This window comes from Rhinolophus ferrumequinum, chromosome 6 (genome assembly GCF_004115265.2).
Source record: "Rhinolophus ferrumequinum isolate MPI-CBG mRhiFer1 chromosome 6, mRhiFer1_v1.p, whole genome shotgun sequence".
In the NCBI taxonomy this organism is placed as follows: Eukaryota; Metazoa; Chordata; class Mammalia; order Chiroptera; family Rhinolophidae; genus Rhinolophus; species Rhinolophus ferrumequinum.
Window position 1 is genome coordinate 9,814,195 of NC_046289.1, and position 13,236 is coordinate 9,827,430.

The window sequence follows — 13,236 nt, forward strand, 5'->3', positions numbered from 1 at the left end:
AGGTCACCATCTGGGGTTGCCTCTGACATAGCTGGGGCCACGTGATGAAATGTTCACCGGCTAATGCCAGAGGAGGCAGAGCTGGGCATATCTGGTGGCCCTGGCCCCAGAGGATAGACCCTGTCCTGGGGTGGCCATGAGGTCAGCCTCTGAATGACTGCAGCCCGCAGTCACAAGGCCACTCCCTCCCATGGAGGAGATGGCACACAATCTGTCCATTGTGTGCCCAGGCCAGGCAGGCAGTGGCTGGGAACTGTTCCTTCTGCCCCGGGGTGTTGGTGCCATTTAGTGCCATTAGCAGTCTTAGGGCCTTTTCCTGTGTGGAGAGGAAGGCTGGCCCCCCAGGCAGACCCGCGACTTTATGACCCTGTTACCAGCCTGGAGCAGAGCTGGACTTTGCACAGCACTGGGTGGTGTGTGTCGGGGGAGGGGACAGCCTCCCCAGAAGCCTAAGCTCTGACCCAGCACACTGGCTGGGGCCCGTGTGTGTGTGTGTGTGTGTGTGTGTGTGTGTGTGTGTGTGTGTGTACAGTCAGTGTTTTACAGCGTAGGGTTTGAGGTATGTTAGGTTTTAACACTAATGCTTATTAATAATACATTTTCCCAACGTTTTAGAAAGAATTTCTGCATTTATTATTTCAGCGTTCCTTATCCCTGGCACTGTTGACATTTTGGGCCAGAGAATTCTGTATTGTGGGGGGGCTGTCCTGTGCATAGTGGGAAGTTCTGCAGCTCCACCCACTGGATGCCGGTAGCACCCCCGCCCCTTATGACAACCAAAAATGTCTCCAGATGCTGCTGAATGTCCCCTGGGGGGCAAATTTGCTCTCGCTCAGACCCCCTGCATTTCTCGGAGCAGAGCAGCACTAGGTCTGTAAAGCCGCTCCTGTTTTCAGAGCGTGGGCACGGAGCTCATCAGGCAGAGCACCTGGGTTTTGGAGATCGGGGTCTCTGACCAGAGGTCTGTTGTCTCCTGGGTTCTTCAGTAACACCTGCGGCAGAAATGTCACCCTCTTCCATTTCTTCTCCTGCCTTGTGTTGGGACCATGTATCCTAATTTGTTTCCATGCTGCCCATGTGGGCTCCGTGCCCACGATAAAGTCCTGTGTGGCTTCCTTTGACCTCGTGTCATAAATCACAAAGCCTCTTACTGGCCAAGAGGAAAGCTGCCCAGGTAGCCACGTGCTGGGCCTCTGCTGACCTCGGTCCCCAGGGATGCACAGCGCCAGGCACAAGGGCCTTCTCTGAGCCCCTCCCCGCACAGCCCGTGCTGACAGGGTCCTGTGCCCCCCCGACCCCCGCCTCGGGCCTCCCACGCCCCCTGGCTCCCCACTCCTGACCTGACCCACACCTCCCAGTTTCTCCATTGATCTGTGAGATCATTCATCAAATAATTATTATGTCATTCATTCAGCAAGTCTTACTTGAGCACTTACTGTGTGCCAGGAACCATAAAAGACATGGCAGATACAATAGACAGATGAGGTGGAAGCAGCTCCTGCCACACAGAGTTGTATTTGTGTGTGTATGTGGGAGGGGGTGGGTCTAAGGGTGATGCGAACAAAAGAAAAGTAAATGGAGAAAGTAACATAGTCTCTGATTATGGGAAATTCTAGGAAGAAGAAAAAGCCAGGCTTGTGATAACGGGGAGGTTCTTGTCACCTTGTCCTGCAGCCTCTCTGAGGAGGTGACACTTGAGCTGAGGCTTGAAAGGCCTGATAAGCAAAGGAGACTGGGGTGCAGGCCGAAGGGGCAGCGTCTGCCTCAGCCCCCCTGCAGGACGGGCACAGGGGCCTGAGGACCTGGAATGAGCTGGTGCAGCCAGAGCACAGTGGGGGAGTGTGTGCCCACTGAACATGCCTGGTGGCCTGGGTTAGAGGAGGGCTGAGGTGTGTAGCAGGCAGTCGGACAGGGGTCTGCAGAGCCAGGGGTTGTTGCTGGGGTCACCCCCTTGCCAGCAGTAGCTGCCTGTGTTCTTATGCAGCCAGAAGCTGGGAAGGCTGTTGTGGCTGAGTGCAGAGGTGAGGGGCCCAGGTGGCGTCTGGCCTGAGCGGCCCTTGGTTGTTGGAGAGTTCAGCAGCTTACTGCAAATTCTGCTCTGGTTCCAGATGGGGCCTCTCACGCCGCTGACAGCAGTGTCCGTGTCCCCAGTTCTGGCTGTAATGCTTACACATGCATCGATGCAGGCCGGGAGCCTATGGGCCTTAGAGACGCCTTGGCTCGTTCTGGGAACTGAGAGTGGGACTCTGGCTGGAGGGCTGTTGGGTGGGGCAGGCCGAGCAGGCCTGCATCCTGGGAAGCCAGCTGAGGGCAGGGGCTGCTCCACAGGCCCACCTGAGCAGGTGTGTGGAGAAGGTACATAGGGGTTAAGACAGGTGCTTCAGGAGTGAAGGGGCTGCTGAGCTGGGGTGGAAGCAGGCTCCTGTGACCTGGGACCAGGCAGCCCTTTCTGGTCCTCACGTTGCTCAGCTGTCAGCTGTGACGGTCGGGCCAGATGACCAGGGAGACAGTGATCCCAGAGTGCAAATGCCAGCCGGTCCTGGTTTACTGTCAGCCTGTGAGGAGATGCCTTCTCGGGACCGCCACTCAGCCCTGCACGTCCCTTTCCCAGCTCCCAGGCTGTATGTGGCCCCGGTGTTTCTGTTTGCCTAGAGGACCTGAGTAGTGCTGTGGCATGTGACAGGGCATGTGACATTTGTCAGGTGAACAGCCTGGCTGGGCTGCTTGCCAGCTTCCCATTGATAGGAGATGGAGAATGCTTATAAGTTGGTACTTAGAGGTTTGGTGCTGAAATCTGGGGACAGAAAGGGAGGTATTGTTTTCAGTGGGGGGCCTGGGAAAGGGGGGAGAAGGTATTTGCCGTCTCAGATAATAGTGCTCAGTTTGCATCCAGCCCTCCTGCAGCATTCTGGGTTATATTTTGGCAGGGGCTACTTTTTTTTTTTCATGGACTTTCCTGTCATCTCTGAACAACAGAGTTTCTCCCCCATGAGGACCACGGTTTCTCCCACTCCTGCTCACACTGCTTGCCAGGTAGATGGCTGAGCGAGGCTCGTGACACCTCAAATGGCCTGGGAAGATGACCCAGGGGAATGGATAGTTGTGGGGGGTGTCTGCCTTCAGGTGGGGGTGCCCGTGCCCCGGAGGCCAGCACAGGCACACTGAGGCGGGTGTGCAGAGACCCACGCAGGAGAACCGGTTGTCTTTCTGGGTGCTCAGGCCCAACCTGCCCCATACAGGCGCTCTCTCTGCACATTCCCCCATCTGGGAGGGGGTCTCTTTTGCTCCGTCGGTGGTGCGTGTCCTGGAGGCTGGGGCCTGGGTGCTCCGACCTTGCCTTGTCCTTTCTAAACCCCTGTTCTTTGAGTGACCCTGTTGTCCACCAGTAGCGAGGGGTGAGGGGTTATTGCTGGTCATCTGCTCCAAGGACGCTTGTTCTGCCGCCCCCCCCCCCGTGCTCATCTCCAGCCCAGCCTGGGACAGTGAATTTCCCCTATGCCGTCTCTGCATGGCTCCCAGCCATCCCAACTGACTTATTTTGGTAATGGGTAACATGTGCATACAGAACAAATTCAAGAAGAGTCTCCTCCCGGTTCCTGTGTCGGGGAAGCTGTTGGTTCCAGTGGCCTTGAACCTTTTCAGGGGGTTCTGTGTATGTGAACCAAGATGGTCTTCCTGTCCTATGCAGACCATCGTTCTGTACAGTATACCTGGGAAATGATTTTCCTATTGATTCTTCAGGAGGCCTCCTCCTTTTGAATGGCTGCGTGGTATTCCATTAAATGACCTTAATAACCTTTATAAAAAATTTTTTATTGGGGAATATCGGGGAACAGTGTGTTTCTCCAGGGCCCATCAGCTCCAAGTCGTCCTTCAATCTAGTTGTGGAGGGCGCAGCTCAGCTCCAAGTCCGATCGCCGTCTTCAATCTTGTTGCAGGGGGCGCAGCCCACTATCCCATGCGGGAATTGAACCGACAACTTTGTTAAGAGCTCATGCTCTAACCAGGTGAGCCATCTGGCCATCCCACCAGCAGCTCAGTGGCAGCTCGTTGTCTTCAATCTAGTTGTGGAGGGCACAGCTCACTGGCCCAGGTGGGAATCGAACCGGCAGAGCTCAAGCTGTAACTAACTGAGCTATCCGGCCGCCCCAACAAGCTTTTCTTGGGCAATTTTCTACTGATAGATGTTTAGGACATTTCTGATCATGCTTTAGAGACTTGCTACAGTGACTGAAATGCCGTTATATGTACATCTTGTGCACATGTGGGGAATTCTGTGGGATGAATACCTAGAAATAGAAATGCTGAGCTTATGCATTCATAATTTTGGCTGTTGCCCAGTTTCTCCATAGAAGTGCTACCAGTTAAACTACAACCAGCCAAGTGCTGGTGTGTGTTCCACCACTTTGGGAGGTGTTTTCTAATCAGTTTAGTTTGGCACAGAGTTGCAGAGTATCGGACAGTGCCAGGATCCTAGCGCTCACCTCCTCGTCCTGTTCTAGGGCCCTGGGCAGGGCAGCGTCTGTGCCAGGCTCACACAACCTGTTTGGACCTCGAACCCGGGCCACCCTTCTGTCTGGTGCTCGTGTGCTCACACTCCACCTTTGTCTTCTGCAGTCCCTGTGCTGTAAGGGCCTGCAGTTCACGGGTTTCAATAGTGGACCTGAGGGGCCAAGTGCACTGTAATTTTCCTTTCACCGGCTCTGCCAAATCCTAGAGATAATACTGTGTGCAACGGTCAGACAGCAGCTCAGTCCTTCCCGCCTGGGGAAGTCCTGCGCTCATGTCCCTGAGGCCAGCACTGTGTCACACGCCTGCTCTGGCCTCGACCCTTTAAGCTGGGTCCCTGGGCCTCACACAGGGCTGGACTGGTCACTGCAGAACTCAGAGTTGGCCCGTCACTCCCCGGCTCGGGACCCTATTGCTTTAGGATCCAGTCCAGATTCCTCGGCTGGGCTGTCTCTGGCTGTCTCTCCTGGCCTCTGCGTTAACGGAACCTCCCCGAGAGACCTGCGTCCACCCAGCCACACTTGGCTCCCTCATCTCATGCCTTTGCCTCTGCTGTCCCCTCCTCTTGGAATGCCTTTCCTTCTCAGCCCACGCCTGTGGCCCTTGGTGGCTCGGTGTTAACTGGCCTCCGGAAGCCCTCTCTCCTCCCTTCTCCTCACCCATACTCCTGTGCCCTCCCATAGGGCAACACTCCCCTACTCGCTTATCACCTGTCAGCCTCGGCCTGTGCCCACCGAGGACCCCCTGAGGGTGAGCGGTATGTGGCCGCCCCCTCTGCACACACACTCTCCTTCAAGGCTCTCAGGCTGGGTGCTGAGGCAATAGAGACCTCTCTCTAATACAAACGAAGGTTGATGAAGCCCCAGGGGTCTGCTGTTGGGGAAGCCCACCCTCCCAAGGAGCCATTGTAGAAGTTAGAGAAGCAGCGCGTGAGGTGAAGCCCTCTACGTGCCAGGCCTGAGTCTGCGAGACATGGAGGGTCCTCGTGGGGACGACACAGAAAGACGGGAAGGTCTTCCTAATGAGCAGGTGTCTGTCCCTGACCTGGAGCCATTGTCTGGCACTCGTGTGCTCGTCCTGCTCACGCTTCCCTGGTGGGCATGTGTCTCCTTGTCCTGCCGGGAGAGGGTCCCCCGCAGTTACTGTGCTGCTTGCTGTGCATACGCTCACGGGCTCAGGTCCTGGGCTCCCGTGTCAGCATGTCCTGGGCCTATGGTGGCAGTCTGGTCTCGTTCAGGGGCCTAAGAGCTTTTGTTGTTTGTTCATCACATCATGGAATCAAAGCTTCTTAGGGCTTAAAAGTCAGAAAGGATGTAAATAACATGTGTTATTCCGACTCTCGTGTTATATGTGGGAAAACTGAGATACAAGCACACAAAGTTCATGGCGGTTCTAAGAGCTTGAACCCAGATTTCATGACGCTGCCTTTGCCTTAATGTCCACAGTGCCTCCGAGTCCTCGTGCTGGGATTGGGACTGGCCAGGTGGCTGGGCTGCAAGAGGTGACCTGCCAGTGATTGCGAGGCAAAAGCCTTGGCTGACAGGTTGTGTGCTGCACAGCTCAGTGGTATACTCTGCGAATGGCCCCTTGCGTGGTTGGACTTGGAATCCTGCCCCAGGATGTACTAGCTGCTGCCACAACCTTGGCTTCTGGGAGCCCAGTGTCAAGGTTGAGCTGCACGAATGTCCAGCCCCAGCCCTGTGCCAGACCTGGCTGCCCCGCAGACAGACCCCTGGGTGCCAGGTTTTAGCGAGGGCCATGGCTGGCTGCCTGGCACATTCTGTGACATCAGGGCACCTGCGCCTGGCGTGGATCCCTCAGGACTGTCTGGTTTCTGTAGGTTATAATGAGCAGGCAGGTATTCCGGGTGGCACCAAGAAGCCTTTGCCTGGCGGACATTTGGCCCTGGCCTCAGTTGATTTCATGTCCACGCACAGCGGTTGATTTCATGGCGTCAGTGGTCTGCCCAGAGGCTTCCTTCGTTGTCCTCCCCAGAAAGCTTTGCTCACCGTGACTCACAATGTCGTCCTTATGTGATGTGGAGCTGATCTCCGGGGAACAGGTTTCACTTTCTGCAGAAGCATCCTGTGCCTTTGAAGGTGCAATGGCAGGTGACACTACTGTGATCTGTTAGTCCTCCGTGCACGGGGCCACTCCATCAGTTAACAGGTGTCCACTGTGACCTTCTATGTGTCCAGCACATTCAGCCGAGGATCCTGCACCACCCTCCCTGGGCTTCACCTGGATCCTCATCCCAGCGGCCACTTTGGACTCTTGGCATCTAGTCATGTCATTTGTTTACTCTGCTGAGAGGTGTCTGGCTTCCATTGTGTTAGTTTGTCTTGATCCAGGGCTGGGAACAGATGCACAGATTCTGGCCCAGTGTGGTGGCCCCTTGGGGTGGTAGGAGGAGCAGGTGGGGCCCCAGTGTCAGCTCTGCCACTTTACTTTGTGACCCTGGGCTAGTTTCCACTATCTTTCTCCTTTCTGAAAAGACAGGCTGGACTGAGGGACCCTTAGGCCTTGCAAGTCTGACCATCTGGAACGCTGCCTCTGGGAGAGGACGTTGTGAACTCTGTGCGGTTTTTTTCTTTCTTGCTTTGCCTTGTGCTGATACGATATAGTTGTGCCTGGTCTCACTGGCTAAACTAAAGGCCTAGGTAGGCTTCGGCTGGCAGAACATGATAAAGGCCCATTTTTCTCTCTTTAACGTAAATTTTAAAAGGATGCCCCTGGGCGATCCTGGCCGTGTTAGACTTGAGATGCTGTTCCTTTCGCCAGGCCTTCCCATGCCTTGTTTTGCGGGCTTGAGGGCTCTGGAACCAAACTGCTTGGGTTCAAGTCCCGTCGTAGCTGGAGGAGCCTGGGCAAGGTACTGAGGTGCTCTGAGCCTCAGTTTCTCTGCTCATCAAATGGACTGCTAATAGGACCTACTGCATAGGGTTGTTGTGAGGAATGTGTGTCGTTTCCTGCAAAGTGTGTAGAATGCTACCTGTGCTTAGAAAGGAAGGGTTAGCTGCCGTCAGCACCATTTTACTGTGACTATTAATAGTCACCCATCCTAGAATCTTGTGAGGACATCATGGTGTCAAGATTTTGGGAACTAGAAGCTTCTGGCTTTCAGGCCCCACTTGGTGTGCAAGGAGCTAGTGGAAAGGCCAGCCTTTGTGGCCATCAGCTGGAAGGTCTGAGCTTGCTGAGCTCCCAGGAAGCATCAGGAGTGAGATTGATGCTTCAAGGTCACCTTCTTTCCCGCAGAAGCCCCCGTGAGTAAATTTGAACAGCCGTGAGGAGGCAGTTTTGGTTTCCCCAGCATTCGTGTGGCGGCTGAGTGTTAACTGACAAACACACATCCTGACTTGCAGGTCCTGGGAGCCCACCTGGGGAGTTTCTTCTGTGGGTGGCGTGTGGGGTTCGCCATGAGTGCCCACGCTCATCTGCTTCTAGAACCAAGTGGTGATCAGCACTCTAAAGTCCCACTGGGATTCGCACAAAAGGTTGCTATAATCCCCAGGTGGCTGCTGCGGCCGTGGGGGAGGCACCTTGAATTGTGCCCGTTTTTCCATCCTTGGTACACATACGGGCTGGAGTCCCAGGGGGGAAGCGCAAGGCAGGGACTGGAATCCAGGGCCTTGCTCTTTAGGCCAGTGCTTGCTTCCTTGTTCCTTTTCTTTTTAAAATTGAAGTGTAACGTACACATTAAAAACTCCACATATATCATACACGAGCAGCTTGAAGAGTTTTCGCAAACCGAGCACCAGATCCAGCAGTAGGGCCGTGCTGCTCCCCAGGGGCACTCACGGCGCCCTACCCTGCCCTGCCCCTCTCCTTCAGCTCCCTGTGCGGGCCTCCTGTCCTCCTACATTGCCTTTCCGTGGGGTAGGGGACAAGGGACGCTGGTAGGAAGGAGGCAGAAGATGGATTTTCTCCAGTGAGCAGTCATTCTAACAGCCGGCCGGCCACCCGGAGACCCAGGAGGAGCCTCTGCTGGTTCCCAGGCAGGTCTGGGCCGCTCCCAGCCTCTTCCTTCTCCTCCCACCGGTGAGTGGCCCCAGGCTTCGCTCCTCTTTCCTGCTCTACACCGGCCTGCACAGATGAGGACTGAGGCTTGCAGAGGCTCGGTGTCCCCAGTGGGGAAGGCAGGATTTTACCCCAGGTCTGGTGGCCTCCGGCTCCTGTGCTGTAACCTTTTCATAGCTTTGGCCTCACTGGACAGAAGAGGAAGCTCTGGGGCTTCGAGCACTCGGTGGTGCCACTTCCTCCATCCCAGGTCCCTCAACCCCACGGGGACATTTCCGGAGCCATCCATTGAGCTGAACCTCCCGGTCCTGCCACAGAGGTTAGAGGCTAGACTGTGCCCGGCTGGGCTCTCAGGCATGCGGCCTGGCGGGCAGGAGTGTGGGGGGCACAGGTCCTCACTCCAGAGCCCCAGGTCTGAGGCAGGTGCTGTCCTTGAGTCACAAAACCTCCAAATGATGCTTCTGCTTTATCTTTTTTTTTTTTTCCTTGTATGCTTTTGGTATCACGTCTAAGAAACCATTGTAGAATTCAAGGTCATGAAGATTTACACCAGTGTTTTCTTCTAAGAGTTCTACAGTTGTAGCTCTTATCTCAGGATGGTTTGCAGGGAGCTAGTCCCAGGTAAGTGGTAGCTGCTGTTATCTAGACATTACTATCAATTAGGATGATTTTATTACTTATTTTCATCTTTACCGTGATTCTCATCTGGGGAGCTGTGTCCTGTTCCCTCCTGAAAGGTAGTGTCAGTGTCTGAACCCATTTCTGGTACAACTAGGGATACGTGGGGGTTGAAGGAAAAGAGGATCTGATGACTTACCCGCCTCCCTCCATTTTCCTGCAAACTTGTTGTTACGGAACATTTAAAAATACTTGAGCAGAGAGAATGCTGCAGTGCTCTCCCACGTAACCATCACCCGGCCTCACGCGTTAGCACTTCGGCTTACCCTCGCTTCATCCCCGCCTCACCTAGTGCTCTGCCCACCCCCTGAGCTGGGTGATTTTGAAGCAAATCCAAGACATCATATTTACTCTGTAAATCATTTCCGTCTGTATCTCTAAAAAACAAATCACCGCTTTCTAAAAAGGGATTTGCGGTAGTTTGGAGGAGAGCCCTCATTACCACCTAAGAATTGAGAGGCAGGAACCGCGTGCCTCTCCTCCTCTGTAGGGAGCAGGCCGGCCGGCCGCAGCTGCCGTAGCTGGCCGTGTCAGGACCTGAGCTGCCAGTGGAGGGGCGCTCCCCGAAGCCTGGGGTGCCGTGGGGCCAGGGACTGTGCTGTGCTCCTGGCATCAGCAGGGGGATTGGCCCAGCCAGAGCAGCTCAGGGCCTCGTCCCAGGTGCAGAGCTGGCACGTCCCTTGCTTGGTCTGCTGGATGGGCCAGGGCAAGGTGAGCTCAGAGACCTGGGGTCAGATTGGCCCCGCGAGTCCACGTGTTGCAGAATCATGAGAATACTTTTCGTTTTTATATCTACCAACTCCTTTCATATCCGTGATCTCCCTGTTGCCCATAGCAGCTCCCTGAGGTAGGTTTTATTCAAAACACACCTTTTATGTGCGAGGAAACAATCTCAGAGATTAGCTGCAGTTTCTTCTTCACAGACATGGACTAAGTGACAGAGGCAGGATTTGAACTCAGGACTTCTGCCTGCATTTTCTATTAGATAAATGCAAATCCTTGTGCCTCACTCCTTGCTCATTTCCTATCCATCAGTGGAACTGCAAAGGGAATCGTATCTCTGATGTTCATCCCGGTCCTCTTCTTTGGCTTCGATTCTCAGTGGGGAAACCTCAGGCCCCTTTTGGCACCTTCATCCCAGGGGCCGGGGCGTGGGGGGGCATCTTGCTGGTCGCTGCCCCTTTGTCCCCTCAACAAGCAATCAGCATTATCTAGACCACCGCCTGGTCCTGCTGAGGCAGGGCTGTGTGTTTCTGCTTTTTCCTGTTTTCAGTTTGCTGAAAGCTGGGCGCCGCTTGTTAACTTCCAGGATCCCTTCCTAGGTGTTCTGTGGCCAGGCCTCTAAGGGAACATGTGTTTACCATTTGCCATGGAGACAGTTTGGACCTTTCTTCCTCTGAGTGGTGATTAAATGGTCCAGGGTGCTCACCCTTCCAACAATTTGTTTGGTAATTCTAAGAGACTTGTGAAAAATGCATGAGGCCTGCGATACAATAGATAAGCTGAAAAGCTTGGAAGAAAATCCACTTGTGGATGGATAGTGGGGCGATTGGAAAAACTCTTTCTTTGCCCTCTCTGTCCTTGTCCCAAAAGAGATCATGTTTAGGAATAATTCTTCTGTTAATACTGAGGCTTTCATCCTGGGTCAAAAGCTTGTTGGCGCCTGCTTGTCAGATATTTGCCCTTTTGGTTTCTTCTAGCTTCTTTGCCTCGTGAGTTTGGCTGAAGTTCACGTCTTAATGATTCTGAGTTCCCTCTTTAAAGGTCACTGCCCTAATGCATAAAAGTGGAACCAGAACCAGCAACTACGTGAATACTCTCCTGGAACTGGGGGTGGGGATGTGTGGATTTTTGAGGGGGAGGAAGGAGCCGGTTCATGTTTTGTGTGACTCAGTTGCTGGGGGAGAATCGGGCCAGCCCATCAAAATGAACATCTCGGAGCGTGTATGTCCCTTCCCTTACCTGTAATGCCTCCAGCAAGTGGCTGTCTGTCCTGTTCTAACAGCCCCCACATGTGGCCTTGAAGTCTGCCTCAAAAAACACTGGTCTTCACTTTCCTCTAATTTAGACTCAAGTCAGGGATGAGGCCAGCCAGGCCCAGAGAAACCAAGTGGCTCGCCCAGTTGACACCAAGAGGTGATAACCGTGGGGGCCTGGCTGTCTTGATCCTTGGTCCCTTCCTGTCCCCTCCACACCAGGCGGCTTCCCAGTGTGTCGGGGCGGGGGAAGGGCAGTTCAGTGCTTTCAGCTCATAACCCAGAATGTGAATTTTAGCCAGGATTGCGGATCCACTCGAGTGAAGCCTAGAAGGCTTCCATTCATCCACGTGTCTGCTGCGCCCCACACGATGTCCTGAGCGCTGTCGATGACGTGATGAAGTTTGCTGAGTAGACGACCTTTTAACATGACGACATTAACGTGATTTGATGCGTGTGAATCGTGGTGTCTCCTGAACGACACGCCCTTATGACAGTGTAGTCCTGTTCAAAGGAAGGGCTCTGATGAAGGAACGGTGCCGACAGGGGTTGGAGCCGGTGGGGGAGCCTGCAGTGGAGAGGTGCAGGCACTCGGGAGGCTGAGGCATGGGACAGAGGAACTGGGCACGGTCCCTTCCTTAAGGACACCTTGCAGCTTGTCCCCACGTTCCCTGGGAGTGGCAGACGTGGGCTCTCCCACATCCGCGGCCGGGCTTGTTCCGAGCAGGGCAGTGGGCCAGTCGCTGAGCTGACTTGCTGATAGTCACATCTCTCAGGAGGAGGCGGAAGCAGTGATGGTGGCTTCTGTTGTGCGTTTCGGCCGACAGCACAGAACGTGTGTGTGGGTGTGGGCCTTCTGGGGGGTGACAGCGTGTAGGCCCCGTGGACTTCACGGGCGTGGGGATGGAAAGAAGGCCTCCCCACATTTGTGCACTGGCCACCCTTTAGGGCCCGAGGAACTTTTATAAGCATTCAGAGGAAAAGACAAAAATGAGCCCCTAACCAGATCCCCTGGCATGAAACACAGTGGAGAGCAGATTTCAGAGGACAGTAGATATGAATCTGTCGCTTTTGTGTTTGAGAGCTCTTAAAAATGAGTACTAGGAACCAAAATAGGTTCACTGTAAAGAATAATTCTAAATGGAGCTTTATTTTCGTTGATAAGGTTTATTAGAAAATCAGCATGACGGCTTTTCTCCTGGCCTTTGCAGATCTCACAGGCTGATACTGCAGACTGGCGGCGGCGGGGGTGGGTTCCCCTGGTATAGTCTCTCCTGGGGCGGCCATAACCAAGTACCACAAACCGAGCGGCCTAAAACAATAGAAGTTCATCCTGTCACGGTTAAGGTAGCTGGAAGGCTAAAGTCGAGTCATCTGCAGGGCCGGCTCCTGGAGGCACCGGCGACGCTCTGTCCGTGCCTCTCCTAGCTGCTGCTGGTGGCCTGCAGTCCGTGGCCTTCTCCTTGCCTTGTAGCTGCATGACTTCCGTTCATTTCTTCACATGGCCTGCTTCCTTTCTGTCTGTGTCTCTGTGTCCAAATGTTCCTTGTCTTAAAGATAATCAGTCTGTGGATCAGGATCCATCCTAATCCAGTATGACCTCATGTTAACTTGATTGCATCTCTGAAGACAGTATTTCCAAATAAGGTCACGTTCACGGGACCATGGTTTGGGACTTGAACAGATCTGTGTATGGGGTGGGGGGGCCACACAATTCCATCCACAATAACAACAGCTGCTAAATGGCCTTCTGTACGCCCAGTCTTCTGTCTGAGCCCTTCTCTTGTTACTCCAGCATTCCACATTTCTGTCCTCAGAATTGTAGATTTTAATAGAGCCGGAGAGATGGTCTCACTTGCTGTGTCTGCCTGACAAGCTGCTCTAGCCCACTCATGTGGCTTGGGGCTCCTGTAGTCACCGAGGAGACGAGTGACAGGGTCAGGGTCCCTGTGTTCTTTTCCTAGAAACATTTTGCTCTGTCTTTGGTTGAATTCTCTTCCTGAGAATAGTTTCTTGTTCACCATGTGCATTACTGTTATTTCCCCAAGAAGAC

General features: G+C 54.0%; 1 protein-coding gene across 3 annotated transcripts in view; it reads left to right on the top strand.

The window, feature by feature from the left end:
• Window positions 1-13,236, top strand: part of ITPK1 (inositol-tetrakisphosphate 1-kinase) — a 151,240-nt gene that overhangs the window by 94,798 nt on the left and 43,206 nt on the right. The window lies entirely within an intron of this gene.